General features: G+C 47.1%; 1 protein-coding gene and 1 long non-coding RNA gene across 2 annotated transcripts in view; one reads left to right on the top strand and one right to left on the bottom strand.

The window, feature by feature from the left end:
* Positions 1–23,686, top strand: part of YJEFN3 (YjeF N-terminal domain containing 3) — a 358,972-nt gene that overhangs the window by 206,502 nt on the left and 128,784 nt on the right. The gene's annotated exons all lie outside the window — the stretch shown is intronic.
* The window catches only part of LOC143974257 (uncharacterized), a 30,948-nt gene continuing 20,216 nt past the window's right edge, over positions 12,955–23,686 (bottom strand). The window contains exon 3 of the long non-coding RNA XR_013272190.1: positions 12,955–13,187. This is a non-coding gene — a long non-coding RNA (uncharacterized LOC143974257). The remainder of the gene's footprint in view (positions 13,188–23,686) is intronic.

Genomic DNA, 23,686 nt, shown 5'->3' with positions numbered 1-23,686 from the left:
GTCATAGCGTTCTGCCAGCGTTTCTGTCATAGGGTTCTGCCAGCGTTTTCTGTCATAGCGTTCTGCTAGCGTTGTCATAGCCTTCTGTCCAGCATTTCTGTCACAGCGTTCTGCCCAGCATTTCTGTCACAGCGTTCTGCCCAGCATTTCTGTCACAGCTTCTGCCCAGCATTTCTGTCACATCGTTCTGCCCAGCATTTCTGTCACATCGTTCTGTCCAGCATTTCTGTCACAGCGTTCTGCCCAGCATTTCTGTCACAGCGTTCTCTCCAGCATTTTCTGTCATAATGTTCGGCCCAGCATTTCTGTCATAGCGTTCGGTCCAGCATTTCTGTCACAACGTTCTGTCCAGCATTTTTGTCTTAGCGTTCTGTCCAGCAATTCTGTCATAGCGTTCTGTCCAGCATTTCTGTCACAGCGTTCTGTCCAGCATTTTCTGTCATAACGTTCGGCCCAGCATTTTCTGTCATAGCAATTGGTCCAGCTTTCCTGTCATAGCGTTCTGTCCAGCATTTCTGTCATAGCGTTCTGTCCAGGTTTCGGTCATAGCATTTAGTCCAGCTTTTTCTGTCATAGCGTTCTGCCAGCTTTTTCTGTCGCAGCGTTGTGCCAGTGTTTTCTGTCATAGCGTTCTGCCAGCGTTTTCTGTCATAGCGTTCTGCCAGCGTTTTCTGTTATAGCGTTCTGCCAGCGTTGTCATAGCATTCTGCCAGTGTTTCTGTCATAGCGTTCTGCCAGCGTTTCTGTCATAGCGTTCTGCCAGCGTTTCTGTCATAGGATTCTGCCAGCGTTTTCTGTCATATTTTTCTGCCAGCGTTTTCTGTCATAGCGTTCTGCTAGAGTTGTCATAGCGTTCTGCCAGCATTTCTGTCATAGCGCTCTGCCAGCATTTCTGTCATAGCGCTCTGCCAGCGTTTCTGTCATAGCGTTCTACCAGCGTTTCTGTCTTAGCGTTCTGCCAGCGTTTTTGTCATAGCGTTCTGTCAGCGGTTTTTCTGTTTTAGCGTTCTGCCCAGCATTTCTGTCATAACGTTCGGTCCAGCATTTCTGTATTGGCGTTCTGTCCAGCATTTCCGACATAGTGTGCGGTCCAGCTTTTCCGTCACAGTATTCCATCCAGTATTTCCGTTATAGCGTTCTGCCCAGCATTTTCTGTCATAGAGTTCTGTCCAGCATTTCTGTCATGGTTTCTGCCCAGCATTTCTGTCACGGCGTTCTGCCCAGCATTTCTGTCACAGCGCTCTGCCCAGCATTTCTGTCACAGTGTTCCGTCCAGCATTTTCTGTCACAACATTCGGCCCAGCATTTCTGTCATAACGTTCGGTCCAGCATTTCTGTCACAACGTTCTGTCCAGCATTTTTGTCTTAACGTTCTGTCCGGCATTTCTGTCCAGCATTTCTGTCATAGCGTTCTGTCCAGCATTTCTGTCATAGCCTTCTGTCCAGCATTTCTGTCATAGCCTTCTGTCCAGCATTTCTGTCACAGCGTTCTGCCCAGCATTTCTGTAACAGCGTTCTGCCCAGCATTTCTGTCACAGCGTTCTGCCCAGCATTTCTGTCACAGCGTTCTGTCCAGCATTTCTGTCACAGCGTTCTGCCCAGCATTTCTGTCACAGCGTTCTCTCCAGCATTTTCTGTCATAATGTTTGGCCCAGCATTTCTGTCATAGCGTTCGGTCCAGCATTTCTGTCACAACGTTCTGTCCAGCATTTTTGTCTTAGCGTTCTGTCCAGCATTTCTGTCATAGCGTTCTGTCCAGCATTTTCTGTCATAACGTTCGGCCCAGCATTTTCTGTCATAGCAATTGGTCCAGCATTCTCGGTCATAGCGTTCTGTCCAGCTTTCCTGTCATAGCGTTCTGTCCAGCATTTCTGTCATAGCATTCTGTCCAGGTTTCGGTCATAGCATTTAGTCCAGCTTTTTCTGTCATAGCGTTCTGCCAGCTTTTTCTGTCATAGTGTTCTGCCAGTGTTTTCTGTCATAGTGTTCTGTCCAGCATTTCTGTCATGTTTCTGCCCAGCATTTCTGTCACGGCATTCTGTCCAGCATTTCTGTCACAGCGCTCTGCCCAGCATTTCTGTCACAGCGTTCTGTCCAGCATTTTCTGTCACAGCATTCGGCCCAGCATTTCTGTCATAACGTTCGGTCCAGCATTTCTGTTACAACGTTCTGTCTAGCATTTTTGTCTTAACGTTCTGTCCGGCGTTTCTGTCCAGCATTTCTGTCACAGCGTTCTGCCCAGCATTTCTGTCACAGCGTTCTGCCCAGCATTTCTGTCACAGCGTTCTGCCCAGCATTTCTGTCACAGCGTTCGGTCCAGCATTTCTGTCACAACGTTCTGTCCAGCATTTTTGTCTTAGCGTTCTGTCCAGCATTTCTGTCATAACGTTCTGTCCAGCATTTCTGTCACAGCGTTCTGTCCAGCATTTTCTGTCATAACGTTCGGCCCAGCATTTTCTGTCATAGCAATTGGTCCAGCATTCTTGGTCATAGCGTTCTTTCCAGCTTTCCTGTCATAGCGTTCTGTCCAGCATTTTTGTCACAGCGTTCTGCCAGCTTTTTCTGTCATAGCGTTCTGCCAGTGTTTTCTGTCATAGCGTTCTGCCAGCGTTTTCTGTTATAGCGTTCTGCCAGCGTTGTCATATCATTCTGCCAGTGTTTCTGTCATAGCGTTCTGCCAGCGTTTCTGTCATAGCGTTCTGCCAGCGTTTCTGTCATAGCATTCTGCCAGCGTTTCTGTCATAGGGTTCTGCCAGCGTTTTCTGTCATAGCGTTCTGCTAGCGTTGTCATAGCGTTCTGCCAGCGTTTCTGTCATAGCGTTCTGCCAGCGTTTCTGTCATAGCGTTCTGCCAGCGTTTCTGTCATAGTGTTCTGCCAGCGTTTTTTCTGTTTTAGCGTTCTGCCCAGCATTTCTGGCATAACGTTTGGTCCAGCATTTCTGTATTGGCGTTCTGCCAGCGTTTCTGTCATAGCGTTCTGCCAGCGTTTCTGTCATAGGGTTCTGCCAGCGTTTTCTGTCATAGCGTTCTGCTAGCGTTGTCATAGCATTCTGCCAGCATTTCTGTCATAGCGTTCTGCCAGCGTTTCTGTCATAGCGTTCTGCCAGCGTTTCTGTCATAGTGTTCTGCCAGCGTTTTTTCTGTTTTAGCGTTCTGCCCAGCATTTCTGGCATAACGTTCGGTCCAGCATTTCTGTATTGGCGTTCTGTCCAGCATTTCCGACATAGCGTTTCTTTCCAGCATTTCCGTCATAGTGTGCGGTCCAGCTTTTCCGTCATAGTATTCCATCCAGTATTTCCGTTATAGCGTTCTGCCCAGCATTTTCTGTCATAGCGTTCTGTCCAGCATTTCTGTCATGGTTTCTGCCCAGCATTTCTGTCACGGCGTTCTGCCCAGCATTTCTGTCACGGTGTTCTGCCCAGCATTTCTGTCACAGCGTTCTGTCCAGCATTTTCTGTCACAACATTCGGCCCAGCATTTCTGTCATAACGTTCGGTCCAGCATTTCTGTCACAACGTTCTGTCCAGCATTTTTGTCTTAACGTTCTGTCCGGCATTTCTGTCCAGCATTTCTGTCATAGCGTTCTGTCCAGCATTTCTGTCATAGCCTTGTGTCCAGCATTTCTGTCACAGCGTTCTGCTCAGCATTTCTGTCACAGCGTTCTGCCCAGCATTTCTGTCACAGCGTTCTGCCCAGCATTTCTGTCACAGCGTTCTGTCCAGCATTTCTGTCACAGCGTTCTGTCTGGCATTTCTGTCCAGCATTTCTGTCATAGCGTTCTGTCCAGCATTTCTGTCATAGCCTTCTGTCCAGCATTTCTGTCACAGCGTTCTGCCCAGCATTTCTGTCACAGCGTTCTGCCCAGCATTTCTGTCACAGCGTTCTGCCCAGCATTTCTGTCACAGCGTTCTCTCCAGCATTTTCTGTCATAATGTTCGGCCCAGCATTTCTGTCATAGCGTTCGGTCCAGCATTTCTGTCACAACGTTCTGTCCAGCATTTTTGTCTTAGCGTTCTGTCCAGCATTTCTGTCATAGCGTTCTGTCCAGCATTTCTGTCATAGCGATCTGTCCAGCATTTCTGTCACAGCGTTCTGTCCAGCATTTTTTGTCATAACGTTCGGCCCAGCATTTTCTGTCATAGCAATTGGTCCAGCATTCTCGGTCATAGCGTTCTGTCCAGCTTTCCTGTCATAGCGTTCTGTCCAGCATTTCTGTCATAGCATTCTGTCCAGGTTTCGGTCATAGCATTTAATCCAGCTTTTTCTGTCATAGCGTTCGGTCCAGTATTTCTGTCATAGCGCTCTGTCCAGCATGGTGGTCATAGTGTTTTGTCTTAACGTTCTGTCCGGCATTTCTGTCCAGCATTTCTGTCATAGCGTTCTGTCCAGCATTTCTGTCATAGCCTTGTGTCCAGCATTTCTGTCACAGCGTTCTGCTCAGCATTTCTGTCACAGCGTTCTGCCCAGCATTTCTGTCCCAGCGTTCTGCCCAGCATTTCTGTCACAGCGTTCTGTCCAGCATTTCTGTCACAGCGTTCTGTCTGGCATTTCTGTCCAGCATTTCTGTCATAGCGTTCTGTCCAGCATTTCTGTCATAGCCTTCTGTCCAGCATTTCTGTCACAGCGTTCTGCCCAGCATTTCTGTCACAGCGTTCTGCCCAGCATTTCTGTCACAGCGTTCTGCCCAGCATTTCTGTCACAGCGTTCTCTCCAGCATTTTCTGTCATAATGTTCGGCCCAGAATTTCTGTCATAGCGTTCGGTCCAGCATTTCTGTCACAACGTTCTGTCCAGCATTTTTGTCTTAGCGTTCTGTCCAGCATTTCTGTCATAGCGTTCTGTCCAGCATTTCTGTCATAGCGATCTGTCCAGCATTTCTGTCACAGCGTTCTGTCCAGAATTTTTTGTCATAACGTTCGGCCCAGCATTTTCTGTCATAGCAATTGGTCCAGCATTCTCGGTCATAGCGTTCTGTCCAGCTTTCCTGTCATAGCGTTCTGTCCAGCATTTCTGTCATAGCATTCTGTCCAGGTTTCGGTCATAGCATTTAGTCCAGCTTTTTCTGTCATAGCGTTCGGTCCAGTATTTCTGTCATAGCGCTCTGTCCAGCATGGTGGTCATAGTGTTTTTGCCCCTGGGTTCCTGTCATAGCATTCTGCCCGGCACGTCTGTCATAGCGTTCTGCACCTGGATTTCTGTCACAGCGTTTCTGCCCCTGGATTTCTGTCACAGCGTTTCTGCCCCTGGATTTCTGTCACAGCGTTTCTGCCCCTGGATTTCTGTCACAGCGTTTCTGCCCCTGCATTTCTGTTACAGCGTTTCTGCCCCTGGATTTCTGTCATAGCGTTTCTGCCCCTGCATTTCTGTTACAGCGTTTCTGCCCCTGGATTTCTGTCATAGCGTTTCCGCCCCAGGTAATCTGTCATAGTGTTTCCGCCCCAGGTAATCTGTCATAGCGTTTCCGCCCCAGGTAATCTGTCATAGCGTTTCCGCCCCAGGTATTCTGTCATAGTGTTCTGCCCCTGGAGTTTTGTCACAGCGTTCTGCCAGCATGTCTGTGTTACGTACCTGGAATGTGAGCCTGACGTGCAGAGGAAGGCCTCTCGTACAACTCCGGCTCGCGGACCACTGATATTAATACAGCAGTAAACAGTTCAATAGTCCCTGTAGTAGTTGTGATCAGCAGGCAGGTAGTGGATGAACTCACACAAGCAACACCAGATGCTGGTTTGCAGGGCTGGGAGCTGAAGCAGGCTGGATGAACGAGATGCAGGGTCAGACAAGCCAGGTCGGGAATAATCAGGCAGATCAGGCATAGACGGTAGGCAGAAGAGAGTTCAGGTCACAAGCCAAGTAGTACCGGAAGATCAGCAGACAGAATCAGCAGGCAGGATCAGAGTCAAAGGGAAGCCGGGATCAGAACAGGCAGTAGGCAATCACAGGTAACGACAAGCTGGATCAGATTCAGAGGTCACACAGGAAACAGAATACAACACAGAAGCTGCAGACCAAACAGCAATGAACCTCTGTAGGAGCCCTGTTTAAATAGCCCGCCTGACTTCAGTATTAGTGACAGGTGTGTGTCTTAGGCCGCGTACACACACGCGGACTGTTGGCCCAACTTTGTCCGTCCAACAGTTTGAGCGAACAGTCCGCTCAAACTTAGCATGGACGGACATGGCCACACACGACGGACGAACAGTTTGCTGAAACCGTGCGCGATGACGTGAACGGCACGTACGACGGGACGAAAAATACGACGTCCTATACACTGCAATGCAACCTTCCGACGTGGAAATCCTTTCTGAGCATGCGCGAGACTTAGTTGGCCGAACAAGCCTACACACGAGCGAACAGTCCGCTGAAACCTTGTTTCAGCGGACAGTTTTTCGGAATTTCCGTAAGACCTTGTTCGGCCAACTGTCCGCTGAAACTGTCCGCTGAAGCCCCACACACGAGCGGACTGTCCGCCCAAACACTGTTCAGCGGACAAGGTTGGGCGAACAGTCCGCGCGTGTGTACGCGACCTTAAAGTGCTAGTATCCATGCGTGCACGCCAGGATCTTACATGGAAAGCCCGTCTTCCCTGACATTGCCCCCTCCCTACGGGCAACCTCCGGGTGCCCAACTGGTTCCTCTTTTGCGGGTTCCCGCTGGAATAAGGCACGGATCAAGTCTGTGGCATGTACATTTCGTGCAGGTTCCCAGGAATTCTCCTCTGGACCATAACCCTTCCACTTGATTAAATATTGCGTCTGACCCCTTCTTTTCCTGCAGTCTAAAACAGCCTCAACCTCAAATTCCTCATCCCCATCAATAATAATAGGTGCGGGAGGACCTGGTCTATGATCCAGGAATGGATCTGGCACAACAGGCTTCAGCAAGGATACATGAAACACTGGGTGGATCTTAAAAGACTCAGGTAAGGTTAATTCAAAAGAAACATCATTCATTTTTCTCCTTACCGGAAAGTGTCCTACGAACCTTGGTGCCAGCTTCCTTGAAGGACATAGCATCTTCAAATTCGTTGTTGAAAGCCATACTTGATCTCCTGGTTGCAAGGTCAGTTCCCCCTTCTTTTCTTGTCAAATGATTTCTTGCTGTCTTCCTGTGCTTTCGCGATAGTTTCCTGTAACAACATATTATTGCGAGAGAAAAAGACCAGAGTATCCTGGACAGCTGGAACGGAAGATTCTGCAACAAGATTAGGTAAGAAGGTGGGATGGAATCCATAATTAGCAAAGAACGGATATTGCTTGGTGGCAGAATGGTTGGCATTATTATAGGCAAATTCCGCCAGGTGTAATAATGATACCCAATCATCCTGGACAAAAGAAGTAAAACAATGGATGTATTGTTCTAGGGTTTGATTAGTCCTCTCCGTCTGCCCATCAGTTTGTGGGTGGTAAGCAGAAGAGAATGAGAGTTCAATCTTTAGGATCTCACACAAGGCCCTCCAAAATCTGGATGTGAACTGGACACCGCGATCAGACACAATATTTGCAGGGACTCCAATGCAGTTTCTGAAGCCGAAGGTGTACCCTTTAGAGGAATGAAATGAGCCATCTTTGATAAGCGATCTACTACCACAAAGATAGCAGTACATTCTTCAGATGGCGGAAGTTCAACTATAAAATCCATAGCAATCATCTGCCACTGTCTGTCAGGTATAGGCAGAGGTCTGAGTAATCCCCAAGCTTTGTTACGGGAACTTTTACTCTGGATGCAGGTGGTGCATGCATTTACATAGGCTCCGCAGTCTTTCTCCAATCCTGGCCACCAAAATGAGCGTTTTACAAGTTGGACAGTCTTATGAACCCCAAAATAGCCTGCCAAAGGGTGGTCATGACAAACCACCAAGATCATTGCTCGAACCTCTTTAGGTACAAAAATCTGCTTACCCCTCCATAATAGTCCATTCTTTGCTTGTAGTGTGACCCCTGGAGGACTGGGTGTTTCTGCAGAAGCTTGCTGTAACTGAGACAAAAGGCCAGCTGGTAAAATGGTGTCTGGTATTAGGATGTCTCTTGGATCTTCGAACATGCGCGACAACGCATCAGGCTTAGTGTTCTTTGATCTTGGCCTGTACGTAATATGGAATGAGAATCTTGAAAAAAAGAGTGCCCAACGAGCTTGGCGTGGTTTGAGGCGTTTAGCGGATCGCAGATATTCAAGATTCTCTTTCTTCCATTCTTCCTCATCATCATGGGCAAGACCAAAGAGCTGTCAGAGGACATCAGGGACAAGACTCTAGACCTGCACAAGGCTGGAATGAGCTACAAGACCACCAACAAGGAGTTTTGTGAGAAGGAGACAACTGTTGGAGTCATTATTCGCAAATGGAAGAAGAAGAAATATAAAATAAACATCAATCACACTCGGTCTGGAGCTCCATGCAAGATTTCCCCTCATAGGGTAAGGATGATCATGAGAAAAGTGAGGGATCAGCCCAGAACTACATGGGAGGAGCTTGTGATTGTGATTGATCTCAAGCCAGTTGGGACCACAGTCACCAAACAAACCATTGGTAACATAATACGCCACCATGGATTGAAATCCTGCAGTGCCCGCAAGGTCCCCCTTCTCAAGAAAGCACATGTACAGGCCCATCTGAAGTTTGCCAATGAACATCTAAGGATTCAGAGAAGGATTGGGAGAAAGTGCTGTGGTCAGGTGAGATTAAAATTGAGCTCTTTGGCTTTAACCCAACTCACCGTGTTTGGAGGAAGAAAAATGCTGACTATGACCCTAAGCACACCAACCCTACAGTAAAGTACGGAGATGGAAACATGATGCTTTGGGCTGTTTCTCTGCTAAATCTACGGGCCCCCTTTTGCCGCATTAAGGGGCCAATGGACAGGGCCATGTATTGTAAAATCTTAAATGAGAACCTTCTTCCCTCAGCCAGAACACTAAAGATGGGTCGTGGATGGGTCTTCCAGCATGACAATAACCCAAAACATACCGCCAAGGCAACAAAGGCGTGGTCCAAGAAGAAGCACATTAAGGTCATAAAGTAGCCTAGCCAGTCTCCAGACCTTAATCCTATAGAAAATTTATAGAGGTAGATGAAACTTTAAGTGGCCAAGAGACAGCCAAGAAACCTTAAGGATTTCCAAAAGATCTGTAAAGAGTGGACCAAAATCCCTTCTGAGGTGTGTGCAAACCTGGTAACCAAATACAAGAAACGTCTTACCTCTGTGCTTGCCAACACGGGTTTCTCGATCAGGTACTAAGTCATGTTTTGCTTGGAGATCAAATACTTGTTTTACTCACTGAACTGCAGCTTAATTTATAACATTTGCATCATTTGTTTCTGGATTTTTGATTGATATTATGTCTCTATCTTTCAAAATACACCTATGATAACAATTATAGACCCTTAATTTCCTTGTAAGTGGGCAAACTTACAAAATCTGCAAGGGATCAAAGAATTATTTACCCCACTGTATTAGCCGTGGGCACGCACACCCACGGCCCGTGCCCAAAGCCGATGCGAGTGCACGGCGGGCGTGATAGCTCGTGATAGATCGAGAACCTGGATCTGTGTATCTAAACAAATAAATCCCAGTTCTCTCAGGGGAGAGGAGAGAGATCGTGTGTTTATACTAAGTATGAACACCGATCTCTCTCCTCCCCCTAGTCAGTCCCATCCCCCCAACAGTTAGAACACCTTCCAAGAATACATATCGGCCTAAACTGAGGAAACAATTATTATTATTTTTTTTTTAATTGGGATATTTATTATAGCAAAAGTAAAATTTATTGTGCTTTTTTTCAAAATTGGCGCTCTTTGTTTAAAGCACAAAAAATAAAAACCGCAGCGGTGATCAAATACCACCAAAAGAAAGTTCTATTTATGGAAAAAAAGGACATCAGTTTTGTTTGGGTACAGCATCACACGGCCACGCAATTGTCAGTTAAAGCGACGCAGTGCCGTATCGCAAAAAATGGCCTGGTCATTGAGCAGCCAAATCTTCCGGGGCTGAAGTGGTTAATTACTGGCATCCCCTCTGTTTTATGTTTTTTTTTTTATGTATTTATTTATTTTGTATTTGTTTGATTTTCTAAGTACTAGTGATGTCAAAGCGATGTTCATTTTTGACTGCAGTAATGAGAAAATGCAAAGAGGGATTGAACATTTTCTCAAAAAAATTAATTTCTAACCATGTTTCATTCAGTGAAATCTATTCATTCCAGCATCTATGTTGAAAGCAAACAAAAATTTTAACTACTTTCAAATGACATTCGTCAAGCCATCAAATTTTTTTTTTTAATTGGAAACAAAAGTTTATTGAGTTTTTTTTTCCTTTGTACAAAAGAGTTATGCAGGGTAATTGTACATTTTAATGCGCATAATGAAGATAATCTCACAACTCAATAAACTACATATATAAAAAAAAAAAAAACAACATAAGTGAAACCGGTAATGCTGGTGTCAATTATTTCCATATAAGTTGAAGACCATATATATTTTACATTAGTATTTTGACAAAACAGAATGAAAGGGTTAGATTGCACAAGCATGAAATGTGACAAACATATGAGCTGCAAGTTGAAGAGGATTTTAACCATCTATCCGAATTTCATTATATTTGGTCGGGCACCCTCTATTTGTGTAGATCACCTTTTTGTATGGTAGCGTGTTGTTGACTTCGGCAACCAAGCAGACAGCGTAGGGGCTGTCGCCTGAATCCAGTTACAAGCTATTATCTTTCTTGCTATAAATAACGTTTCATGTAAAAAATTACATGTAACGTTATCTATTTTATCTTCAGGAAATAAGCTCAACAGGCATTGTTTGGGATCCAGCGATACTGGGGAGCCCATTTGGTCGTGCAGAACTGGACAACCTGTGACCAGTATCCCTGGAACAGGGGGCACTGCCAGAAGATATGATCAAAGGTGCCAACAGAGATCCGGCACCTGGGACACCAGAGCGCTGTGAGATGGGCAGAATTTAGCTAGGTGTTGCAGTGTTAGGTATACCCTGTGGGTAATGTAAGTTTGTGTAAGCCTGTCAGACAGTTTGGGGGATACCAGCTTAGGAGTCCCTGACAGGAAGGGCATGCCAGCACCAAAGATGGCTGCCAAAGAAGACGACCTGTTACCTCTTCATGTCAGGAAGGGCATGCCAGCACCCAAGATGGCTGCAGAAGAAGATGATCTATTACCTCTGCCCCTGTCAGGATGCCATTGGTGTGCATGCACCATGTGACAGCTTTTGCCGCCCAAACAGGCTATTTAAACTCAGCCAGTTTTCAGGCTCAGTGCTGTCTGCTCTACAGCATTCCCTGTGTAACCTGCAATTAGCTACCTGACTTCTGTTCCTGTTGTGACCCGGCTTGCTTCCTGACGTTCCTGTTTCCTGCCTGCATCCGACCCTGGCTTGTCCCCCACTCCGCACCTGCCTGCTCCTTCTGCCACTCCGCTGCCAGAAGTACAGAAAGTCTCTGAGCCTTGGGTAGTAGAGGAATGTGATGTTTGGCAGCAAAAGCTAAATCTATGAAACAGCTGCAAGCTCCGGAGTCAATTATAGCGGGAGTCTGGATAACTCCTCCTGGGAGCTGCAACAAAATGGAAAGAGCAAGATGAGCAGAGTTATTGGGTAGAGATGGAGGAGAAGTGGATGTAACTGAGAGACACTTATGGATTTTGACTGGGCAAGACCTCACATAATGTCCTGATCCTCCACAGTACAGGCAAAGATTTAGCTGGCGTCTGCGCTGGCGTTCTTTCGTAGTCAAAGAAGGGTGGAGGAGACCAAGCTGCATGGGTTCAGGTGCATCTGAAGTGGATGCGCAGGAGCAGGTGAAGCGGGACTGAAAGAACCAGGCACTCTTGGAGGCATCCATACTGGGCGTGACTGGTCGGTAGCTGGTCGGTAGCTCGTTCCGACCTACGTTCCCTTAGGCGACGGTCAATCTGGATTGACAAATTTATAAGTGTCTCCAAGGTGGAAGGGACACCTGTTAGTGCTAGCTCATCCTTGAGCTGATCAGAAAGGCCCATGCGGAACTGGTGACGCAGGGCAGCATCGTTCCAGCTGGTATTGGAACTCCATCGCCTAAATTCAGAAACATAGTCCTCCACGGCCCTGCGACCCTGCCGAAGCATCTGAAGAGCAGCTTCCGCAGTAGCGGCTTGCTGGGGGTCTTCATATAACTGAGCAATGGGTCCAAAAAAAGAGGCTAAGTCCGTCAGAGATGTGGCCTTTTGTTCAAGGAGCCTATGGGCCCAGGCCTGCGGTTCCCCCTGGAGCAAGGAAATGACAAACCCGACCTTAGTGGTTTCCAGGGAGAAGGTGCGTGGTTGTAGCGAAAAATAGAGTTCGCATGCGTTGCGAAAGGCTCTGAACTTGTTGCATTCTCCTTGGAACTTTTCAGGAGTTGGAACTCTGGGTTCAGGAGGTAGCATAACAACTGCGGGGGTTGCTGGCATCCCAGAAGTGGAAGGTGCTTGAGCAGAAGCAGAGACAGACAAGGTCTTTATTTGGCCTTGCAGCTGGGTATAACCCTGTTGTAAGTCTTTTGCAGCTTGGGTTAATCCGGCTAGGTGTTGGCAGAGTTCCTCCATAGGAGAGGGTCCTCGCACAGGCTCGGACATGGCTGTCTGCTACTGTCACATACCTGGTCATGGAGCCTGATATGCAGAGGACGGCCTCTCTTACAACTCTGACTTGGAGCCCCTGATAGAGCTGACAGGAAGCACCGAGATGCAGAGTCGCACGAGTGCCTGGCGGGATCGCTGAACCTGGAGCTGGCTGAGTTTAAATAGCCTGTTTGGGCGGCAAAAGCTGTCACATGGTGCGTGCACACCAATGGCATCCTGACAGGGGCAGAGGTAATAGATCATCTTCTTCTGCATCCACCTTGGGTGCTGGCATGCCCTTCCTGACATGAAGAGGTAACAGGTCGTCTTCTTCGGCAGCCATCTTGGGTGCTGGCATGCCCTTCCTGACAGTCCCTAACACTTCACCCCAGTTCTCATCCTCCAGTTCACCCATCCCATTTACCCATTTCTGTTTAATAGAGTATCCTAGCTTGGTTGTAGATGGCGTGGTGAGCATATTGTAGAAAAGGGATATGAGCTGACACGTGGTTCCTCTCGATAGATCACCTCAAGTACGTCCAGGGAGGATAAAGTAGGATATGTGTCCGTAAACTGAGTGTGGAGAGCATGGCGTACCTGAAAAAAACGAAATAGCATATAATCAAAGGTTTTAAATTCTCCATTATGGAGAATGTGTGACAGTAGGTATATACCCCGTGATATCCAGATGAAAGGGTCAGGTACCTGGAGGAGCTCCAGAAGGAGTTTATTATACCATAGTGGGGTGTTATCATGAAACACAGGGCAATCCATCCCGGAGGTCACCATGTCCCAAACCCTCTTATGCTGAAATGAGAGTCCGGAGTGATGGAGATCCCTTCAGCCCTCTCAGTACATCACAAAAGGAGTGTGGGAGTCGCGAGTCCACCAGGCTGGACACCAGGGCCAAATATCTGTGTTTATCTGATTTGTCTATGTGATAGAAGTGGGAGAGTTGTGCTGCTAAGTAATAGGTCCCAAAATCTGGGACTGCGAGGCACCCCTATGTCGTCGGACACTGTAGAGCCTTCGAAGAGAGTTTCTGCTTACTTGGCCCCCATATGAATAATTGTAGAAGTGTATCCATGATTTTAAAGTATTTGAAGGGCATGTATGTTGGGGAATGCCATATCACATATAGTATTTTAGGTAAAAGTATAATTTTAATTAGGCCTATGCGTCCCATCACCCCCACCGGTAGTCTTGCCCACGTTTGAATTTTAGGCCGCGTACGCACGGGCGGACTGTCTGACGGACTTGGTCCGCTCGTGTGTGGGCTTCAGCGGACTAAGTCTTTCGGAATTTCCGTAATATTGTCCGTCCAAACTTGGTTTCAGCGGACAGTCCGCTCTTGAGTAGGCAAGTTGGACGGACTAAGTATGGCGCATGCTCAGAAAGGATTTACACGGCCGAAGGTTGCATTGCAGTGTATTGGACGTCGTATTTCTAGTCCCGTCGTACGTGCTGTACACGTCATCGCGCAAGCTTTCAGCGGACTGTCTGTTCATCGTGTGTGGTCAAGTCCGTTCATTCAAAAGTAGGACGGACTGTCTGTCGGATTGTCTGACAGACTTAGTTGGCCAGACAGTCCGCCCGTGTGTACGCGGCCTTAGACTTAATGAGTGGAATTAAAGGTTCTACGTTTAAGGGAATAAAGTGAGTCAGTGACCTGGAGATCTGTATGCCCAAGTGTTTAAGGGTACTTACTCTTACTAGGGGTAGACTGGCCTGTTCTCTTGATGGGAGGAATAAATCAATGGGAAGGATTTGGGATAATTTGTAGGGCCATCTGGAGGGAGGGGTCTGAGTCCAAGAGATACAGTGGCATGTCATCGGCATAAAGCCCCACCCTCTCCTCTACTGAGTCAGAGATTAGCCTGTAAATATCAGAGTAATCCCTAAGTGCTACCACCAGGGGTTCCACCGCCAGTGCATACAGTACGGGTGAGATGGGGCATCCCTGCCACGTCCCCTGTGAAAGTGGAAAGGCGGCAGAGGTCCATCCATTAGCCACCACCCTACCCTGAGGAGCATTATATATGATAGTGAGCCACTTGACAAAATCGGGACCAAACCGGAAGCATTGTAGACAATGCCATGGGTATTGCCACTCAACCAAGTCAAATGCTTTGGCTGCGTCAAGGGAGACAATTACTCTGGATCCTATGTCATGGTGGGAGGCCTGAACGTTCATGAAGAGACGTCTAGTATTGAAGGCTGTGTTTTTAGCTAGCATGAAGCCTGTTTGGTCAGGATGTACGAGGGAGAGAATAACCTTATTAAGACGTAGGGCTAGTATTTTAGCTAGTATTTTGATGTCCGTTTTTAGGAGTGAAGTAGGCCTATACAACTCGGGTAGGTGAGGGTCCTTGCCTGGCTTAGGGATTAGAACTATGATGGCTTCACGTATAGACTCGGGGAGAGCATTGGCCTTGAATATTGCTTGGTATAAAGGGAGAAATCTAGGGATGAGGGTTTCTGAAAAGTGTGTCTAGAATTCAATTGGTAATCCATCAGAGCCAGGGGCCTTCGCTTTGGCAAAATGTGAAATAAGGAGTTTAATATCATCCTCTGAAAGTGGGGCCTAAAGCATCTCAACTTGTTCTTCAGTTAGTTTAGGGCGTTTAAGGGTACCAATAAGATTTCCCAGATCTTGCAAGGGATAGCTAACTTTGGATGTGTATACTTCCTTAAAGAATCTCACTATCTATCAAGGCGGGTCTGAAATATCACCCATCGTATAAGATTGTAGGGTAATGACCACTGGGGGTCTGAAGTCTAGGTGTGCCAAGTAAGCAAGTAGCTTGCCCGGGTGCTCACCCTGCACGAAAATCTTTTGTTTGAAAAGAACATCTTGTACTGAGCCCACTCCTGGCACAGCTGGTCAACCGCCCTAGTTTGTAGCTTCAGCTGTGCCAATGTGGCTGGTGAGGGAGATGTCACATCATCATCCTCCATTTCAGCTAACTGCGTGGCAGCTTGGGTATAGGTTACCTTAGAATTTCTCCTGAATCTGGAAATGCATTCAGTGAGGAGCATTCTAGCATTTTTTTTGAACACTTCCCATACGGTCAGTGGGGTGGACATGTCAGTATTATTTTGGAAGAAGAACCCCCATTCTATGACTAACCCATCCATGTCAGGGAGTATGGTCAGCCAGAAGGGGTTTAGCCTCCAGTTCTGAGGAGGGGGGTTGTCATATGAAGCCAGCTCAATCCAGTAAGAAGAATGGTCAGACAGTATTCTGGGGCCAAACCCAGCATTGTGCAGTCTGGGGATTCAGGTACTAAATATCTACACATGGTCTATTTCGGGACATAGTTTCATAGTTAGTAAGGTTGAATAAAGACACCAGTCCATCCAGTTCAACCTGAGTGAGTGTCTACCCCTATCCCTGTACATTGCACACTCACATTGGTCCCTACCCTCAAGGAGCCCACAATCTAAGGTCCCCATTCATATACTAAGGCCAATTTTGGTCAGAGGCCAATTAACCTACCTGCATGTCTTTGGAGTGTGGGAGGAAACCGGAGTACCCGGAGGAAACCCACGCAGGCACAGGGAGAACATGCAAACTCCAGGCAGGGAGTGTCGTGGTTGGGATTTGAACCAGTGACCCTTTTACTGCTAGGTGAGAGTGCTAACCACTACACCACTGTGCCGCCCATGGTAGAGTGGGAGTTAGAGAAGCATGAAGAGGCTTGGCACTTGGGATAAATGTGGTGCCAGGTGTCTACTGAGTCAAAGCTCGGCTAAACCTGGTGTCATGATCTGGCATGGGTGGTTGTGAGCCCTGTCCCAGGCAGTCAAGGGAGGGATTGGCCACCATATCAAAGTCTCCCAGTCATATTTCCAACGCGACAGGGTATTTGGCCATGAGCAAGAATCCCTCACTAAGAATGGTGGATTTAAAGGGGGGGGGGGCATATACCGGGCCAGTATTAATATGTTGTTACCTGCTATTTTAGCATGTAAAAAAACATATCTGCCCTGGGGATCCAAGGTCACAGATTGGGTCTCTACCAACACAATCACATCCGCCCAACTTTTAAGGAAGGAAAATACTGCAGTGCGCTCCAATTTATCTCCCAACCCACGGACATTCCATGTTAGGAACTTTAACCACTTGCTTACTGGGCACTTAAACCCCCCTCAGTCCCAGACCAATTTTCAGCTTTCAGCGCTGATGCACTTTGAATGACAATTGCGCGGGCATACAACACTGTACCCAAATGAAATTTTTATCATTTTTTTCCCACAAATAGAGCTTTCTTTTGGTGGTATTTAGTTACAGCTCGGAGTTTTATTTTTTGCTAAACAAACAAAAAAAGATGCAAAAAATAAAAAAATAAAAATCATGTTTTAATAGTTTGTTATAAAATTTTGCAAACGGGTCATTTTTCTCCTTCATTGAAGTGTGCTGATAAGGCGGCACTGATAGGCTGCATTGGTGGGCACTGATGGGCTGCATTGGTGGGCACTGATAGGCTGCATTGGTGGGCACTGATAGGCTGCACTGGTGGGCACTGATAGGCATAGTTAAGGCGGCACTAATAGGCACAGATAAGGCGGCACCGATGGGCACAGATAAGGCGGCACTGATGGGCAAAGATGGGCACAGATAAGATGGCACGGATGGGTGGCACGGATAAGTGGCACGGATGGGTGGCACGGATGGGCACTGATAGGTACCACAGATAGATGGGACTGATGGGCACTGATAGGTGGCACTGATAGGTGGCTCTGATAGGTGGCACTGCTGGGCACTGATGGGCGGCACTGCTGGGCACTGATGGGCGGCACTGCTGGGCACTGATGGGCGGCACTGGGGTGCAGCACCTTTGAGGCAGATTGGGTGGCACTGTGGGTGGCACTGTGGGGTGGCACTGTGGGTGGCACTGTGGGTGGCACTGTGGGTGGCACTGTGGGCACTATGGGCACAGACGGGGGGCACTTACTTTTACTTTATTTATACTTCAGGATGGCACTGCGGGAGGCAGGTGGGCACTGGCAGGTGGCATGTGGTGCCTTGCATTGCTGGCCGTGATCGGGACTGATGTCCCGATCACGGCCGCCGGTGATCGGCTTTTTTTTTTCTCCTCGCGCTGTCAGCGCGAGGAGGAATAATAGCCGATTACCGGCTCCGTTCTATCACATGATCAGCTGTCATTGGCTGACAGCTGATCACGTGATAAGGGGTCGGGATCGACCCCTTGCACGGATCGGTGATCAGGCGAGTCTCATAGACTCGCCGATCACAGAGCGCGCCGCGCGCGCCCCTCAGGGGGCGCGCAGGCCGCTCGTAACCGGGACGACGTCAATAGACGTAGTCCCGGAAATCTAGGTCCGCGCTAATGCCGTCATTTGGCAATAGCGCGGATCTGAAGTGGTTAACCTAGCCATAGACAAATCACAATTAGGGATGAGCCTAACACCCCCGGTTCGGTTTGCAGCAGAACATGCGAACAGGCAAAAAACGTTTTCGAACGCGTGAACACCGTCTGTGGGACACGAACATGAATAATCAAAAGTGCTCATTTTAAAGGCTTATATATGCAAGTTATTGTCCTAAAAAGTGTTTGCGGACCTGGGTCCTGCCACAAGGGACATGTATCAATGCAAAAAAAAAAGTTTTAAAAACTGCAGTTTTTTTAGGAGCAGTGATTTTAATAATGCTTAAAGTGGTTGTAAACCCTTACAACCAAATTTGACCTACAGGTAAGCCTAGATTAAGGCTTACCTGTAAGTCCAAGAAATATCTCCTAAGCCTACACGGTTTAGGAGATATTTGCCGAAAGACAGGCACCGCTGTCTACGGTGCATGCGCCGTAGACAGCGTCGCGCAGGCACACTGAGCGTGCCGCGGTCAACGGTGATATGCCGCGAGTAGCGGCTCCCATGTGCATGCGCGAGAGCGACGTCATTGCGGCTTCGCCGAATGACAGGGGTGGAGCAGCGAGACCCACCGAGAAGATGGATGTGCCGGACTACAGGGTACAGCGGTGACTTCGCTGGCTCCTGTGTCAGGTAAGCGACACATAATGGGCGATGCATAGTAGTCCATTATGCTTTACCTTTGCAGGGAATGAAAGAGGAAGTAAACCCATCAGGGTTTACTTCCTCTTTAAAGTAAAACACTAAAAGTGAAATATTCCTTTAAATTTCGTACCTGGGGGGGGTGTCTATAGTGTAACATAGAATATAGGTGCGCATAAAGTTAAGCAAAAATAATGTAATAATATATGACAATAAATTACACCAAAAAATCACCATAATAAATATAAAATCATACTCATGAATGAACATGTGATTAAATAAATGTGTAATATGTGATCACAATAATAAATTCTAAAATAAAAGAAATAAAGTAATTATATCAAAAGTCCAGTGAATGAAGTGAAAATGGTGACTTAATCAAATTTTTCTGTGCAAACAGAAACACCAGTGCTTGTGAACCTCCACCACACAACATATGCGCTTACCAGAGGGTAAGCGATACACGGCCTGTAGTATTAAATCTGTGGCGTCAAATCAACCTCCAGACATCCGTGGCAGGAATGAGCTGTGGTTCCACCACAAATAGCGGGTCTCCGGTTGGGGTAGCTCACTTAAAACCATGTAAGGTATAGTTATTTGGAGGGTGTTTCCTCAAACGATCTTCCAGGGGGGAAACGAAAATCCTCTGAAGATTACTGCCTGCAGTGAGACCAGGGTGACTCACCGGTCGTGTGCAGTAGTAAAGATGGGGTAATTAACTGCAGTGTAGCTCCAAGTCCGCGGGCGGTAATATGTCATATGGTAGTCCCATAATAAATGAGAACAGTGATCTGGCATGGACATTAATATAGTCAGTGTTTTTTAAGAGGGATGCACTAACAGGGGACAGAAACGAAACTCAAGCCAGCAGAGACAGTCTGAACATGAGTGCACATACCTCTGTATATGTCAGGGGCCCAGGCCATGATCAAAGTGGGATGTGGGTAAATGGGAGATAGCATAGATCCATATAGTACTCATGGCTCAGGCAGGGTTGAGCTGGTCAAGCCAGTCGCTGGAAGCCCTTGGTTCTTCAAAAAAGTGGACATGGTCTTCTCCAACGACCCGAAAGGGGAACAGCATGGCGTATTTCAGATGGCAAACTCGCAAGAGCCTCTTAATGTCTGTGAATTGGCTACGTTGTCGCTGTACCTCTGCAGAGAAGTCAGGAAAAGGCTATGATCTGATGATTGTGCAAGGGTATGTTGCCCTTCTCCCTGGATAAGTGGAGTATGGCATTGTGATCCTTATAGTTGAGGAACTTAGCAATGAAGACCTGTGGGGTTGCTCCCTGGGGTGGTTTCTTTGCGAGCATCCGGTGTGCGTGTTCCACAACAAACAATTGTGAGAAGGCCTCGCGCGCATAAGCTGTGATTAATAGCTCCTCTAAGAAGGTAGCTGGGTTGTTACCCTCTGTGTCCTCAGGGAGACCTATGAATTGCAAGTTGTAACTCATGCGATTCTCAAGGTCATCCTGCTTCTGTTGGAGTTGAGTTGGGCAATGAGGCGACTCACCTGGTCTGATGACTCCTGCAATGAAGGGATGGCATCCTCTACCCTGCCCAAGCACTGTTCTGATTCCACGATTCTATCCCTCAATTGCTGCATATCTTGCCTTAGTAATAAGATGCCAATCTTTACTTCTTCTATCCTGGTGGTAAGGGATGTTTGGCTTGCAGCGATCACTTCCTGGATCTCACTCTTGTCGGCTGCACGAACCGCAGATGAGGAGGACGGGGATCCGCCATCTTGGGCCTGTGTCTGTCCGTCTTGGTGTCGGTACTTCTCGAGTTTGGCAGCCGTATCAGCTGTTCTGCGGGGTGGCGCCATATCTCCACTAGATACCGAGACTGTGGTGGTATATTACTGGGCCAGTGATTCAGTTTGCTGGGGTCAGGATTGTAGGATAAAGGTACTGCCGGCGGAGCTCAGCTCAAACACGTCTCACCGCATGCCCCTTCACGCCTCCCCCCAAGCCATCAACTTTACTGAGAATTTTGTATGAATGTTTGCAGAAATATTCATACAAACACAAGTTGCAAAAAGAATAACTCCACTTTTGTGGAGAAAAAAACATTCCTCTCTGGGCGATCTATGTACATTGCAAGGATTTTAACAAACTTTGTTGCAGATTTCTACCTTTTCTGATTTTAAGGAAATAGCAATGTGTATCTGTATGGAAGTGGTTTTATAATTATCAATCAACTGCTGCACCTGCAGGGCTCTAATGAGGAAAGTGACAGGGTCTGCATCCCTTTAGGCCCAGTTCACGCTGGTGCGACATACACTCTGACTTTGAGAGTGCATGTTGCATGACAAGTCACGCCCTATTAAGTGCAATGGAACAGTTCTAATAGGAGCGACTTGAGTCGCTCCAAATTAAAAAAATGGTCCCTGCACTACTTTTGGCACGACTTGCATTGACTTTTAAAGAAGTCATATGCAAGTCGTGCCAAAGTCGCGATGGGATGTCGGCTTCAACGTTGGGTCACTGGACATTCACAGAGTCTGTCCTTAGCCCCCCTTCACAACACAACCCACCTTTACAGTGTCCACAGTCCCCCTTTACATCCCAGTTCCCCCTTTAAAGCAGTCCCACAGTGTCCTCCATTCCCTTTCAAATCACAGGCCCCCTTTTACATTACAATGCCCCATTACATTTCAGTCCTCTTTAAATTAATGTAACGGGGGCTGTACTGTAAAGGGGCATGGTAATTTAAGGGGGGCTGTGATGTGAAAGGGAATGCTCTAGACTACCGTACCATACAATTCAGGAGAAAACTGTGTTGTAGAAAGAATGAATTGCACATTATATGAAAGTGGCTGAAGCATGCGTTTTGATGTGGATATGCCAACAACATACTAGGGAAAATCAATTTTGACAACCTGCTATCTCCAGAAATAACTCCATATAAGTTATGGGATGAAGAGAAATCCGACCTAAAATCTTTGGAAGCAAAGCGAATACACACATACCTAAAGAAAAGCATACAACATGGGAGCATTGTACTAAGTAAGGTATAGTTTTCAGCTACATTGAGTTTCAATAGGGTTACAGAACTCTGCATGGTAACAATCAGAAGTTTAATTAATGATGAAACACCCATGTGTCAAAAGTAAATAAAATTGTCACCATTCTCACGGTCTGAACAATAGTGATGGCCGAACGGTTCGCCCGGCGGTCGTTTCGCGGCGAATTTCCGACTTTCGCCGTCCGCGGGTTCGAACGCCTTTTTCCGTCGTTCGCCCCGGCGGACTTACGTGTTTAATGTATACAAGAACTTTAACCTTTCGTGACACGTTTATCATGTGTTACAGGACAACCAATTGAGACATGACAGCTCATGGACACTTGGACATTCCCCCTAACCTATAAATACACCCGATCCGGTGGCCATTTTACATTCTTTCTTCTGTCACTGTAGGGAAAGGATCCTGTGTGGAGTAGGGACAGAGAAAACGCTAGCTATTTGGTACACAAAAGTTCTTTTCAGGACTGGTATAGGTGTTAGGTCAGCAGCCTGAGTTTCTTTTGTCAGTTTAGATAAAGGGACAGAGCGCTGTATGCTGCTATTTTAGGGACAGCTCAGCCAGATTAGTCTTTCTTCATCATCATCATCATCATCATCATTAGCTGTTACTATCAGGTCCACAAAAGAGCTGTTCCAGCTAATCGTTCCAGCCTACTCTTTTTTGCCAATTTGTATAGGGACAGGCAGGAAGCAGTGTGTCAGGCAGTGAGGATAATTTTAAAGACTTGCTGTTACTATTAGTTCCACAAAGGTTCTTTTCAGGACTGGTATCAGTGGTACGGTAATAGGCTTGTACACGTATAATATTCTTTCTTCCAAATATAGAAAGAATATTATACTTGACTGCTGCCCTTCTGCTGCAGTCTGCTAATCATTCACAACTCACTTGTTCCACAAAAGTTCTTATAAGGACTGGTAACTTGGTCTGTCTAGGGTGCTACGGTACATAGGCTTGGGTGCGGTACAGTCTGCTGTTCTGTAAGGACCGCTATCGGTCCACAATAGATAGGGTTGCCGTGCACTACTGCTGACCGCTGCCCTATACTGCAGCAGTCCTTCAGCGGTATAGGGACTGACGCACAGTCTGCTAAACACTAATACACAACCTGCTTGGTCCACAAAAGTTCTTATAAGGACTGGTAACTTGGTATAGGGTGCTACGGTACATAGGCCTGAGTGCGTTACAGTCTGCTGTTCTGTAAGGACCGCTATCGGTCCACAATACATAGGGTTGACGTGCACTACTGCTGACCGCTGCCCTATACTGCAGCAGTCCTTCAGCGGTATAGGGACTGACGCACAGTCTGCTAAACACTAACACACAACCTGCTTGGTCCACAAAAGTTCTTATAAGGACTGGTAACTTGGTATAGGGTGCTACGGTACATAGGCCTGAGTGCGTTACAGTCTGCTGTTCTGTAAGGACCGCTATCGGTCCACAATACATAGGGTTGCCGTGCACTACTGCTGACCGCTGCCCTATACTGCAGCAGTCCTTCATTGGTATAGGGACTGACGTACAGTCTGCTAATCACTAACACACAACCTGCTTGGTCCACAAAAGTTTTTATAAGGACTGGTAACTTGGTATAGGGTGCTACGGTACATAGGCCTGAGTGCAGTACAGTCTGCTGTTCTGTAAGGACCGCTATCGGTCCACAATACATAGGGTTGACGTGCACTACTGCTGACCGCTGCCCTATACTGCAGCAGTCCTTCATTGGTATAGGGACTGACGTACAGTCTGCTAATCACTAACACACAACCTGCTTGGTCCACAAAAGTTCTTATAAGGACTGGTAACTTGGTATAGGGTGCTACGGTACATAGGCCTGAGTGCAGTACAGTCTGCTGTTCTGTAAGGACCGCTATCGGTCCACAATACATAGGGTTGCCGTGCACTACTGCTGACCGCTGCCCTATACTGCAGCAGTCCTTCATTGGTATAGGGACTGACGTACAGTCTGCTAATCACTAACACACAACCTGCTTGGTCCACAAAAGTTTTTATAAGGACTGGTAACTTGG

This window comes from Lithobates pipiens, unplaced genomic scaffold, assembly GCF_037356315.1.
Source record: "Lithobates pipiens isolate NorthernLeopardFrog02 unplaced genomic scaffold, aLitPip1_a1.2 Scaffold_13, whole genome shotgun sequence".
Taxonomy (NCBI): domain Eukaryota; kingdom Metazoa; phylum Chordata; class Amphibia; order Anura; family Ranidae; genus Lithobates; species Lithobates pipiens.
The sequence above is the reverse complement of the archived record's forward strand: the minus strand, read 5'-3'. Positions and strand labels throughout refer to the sequence as shown.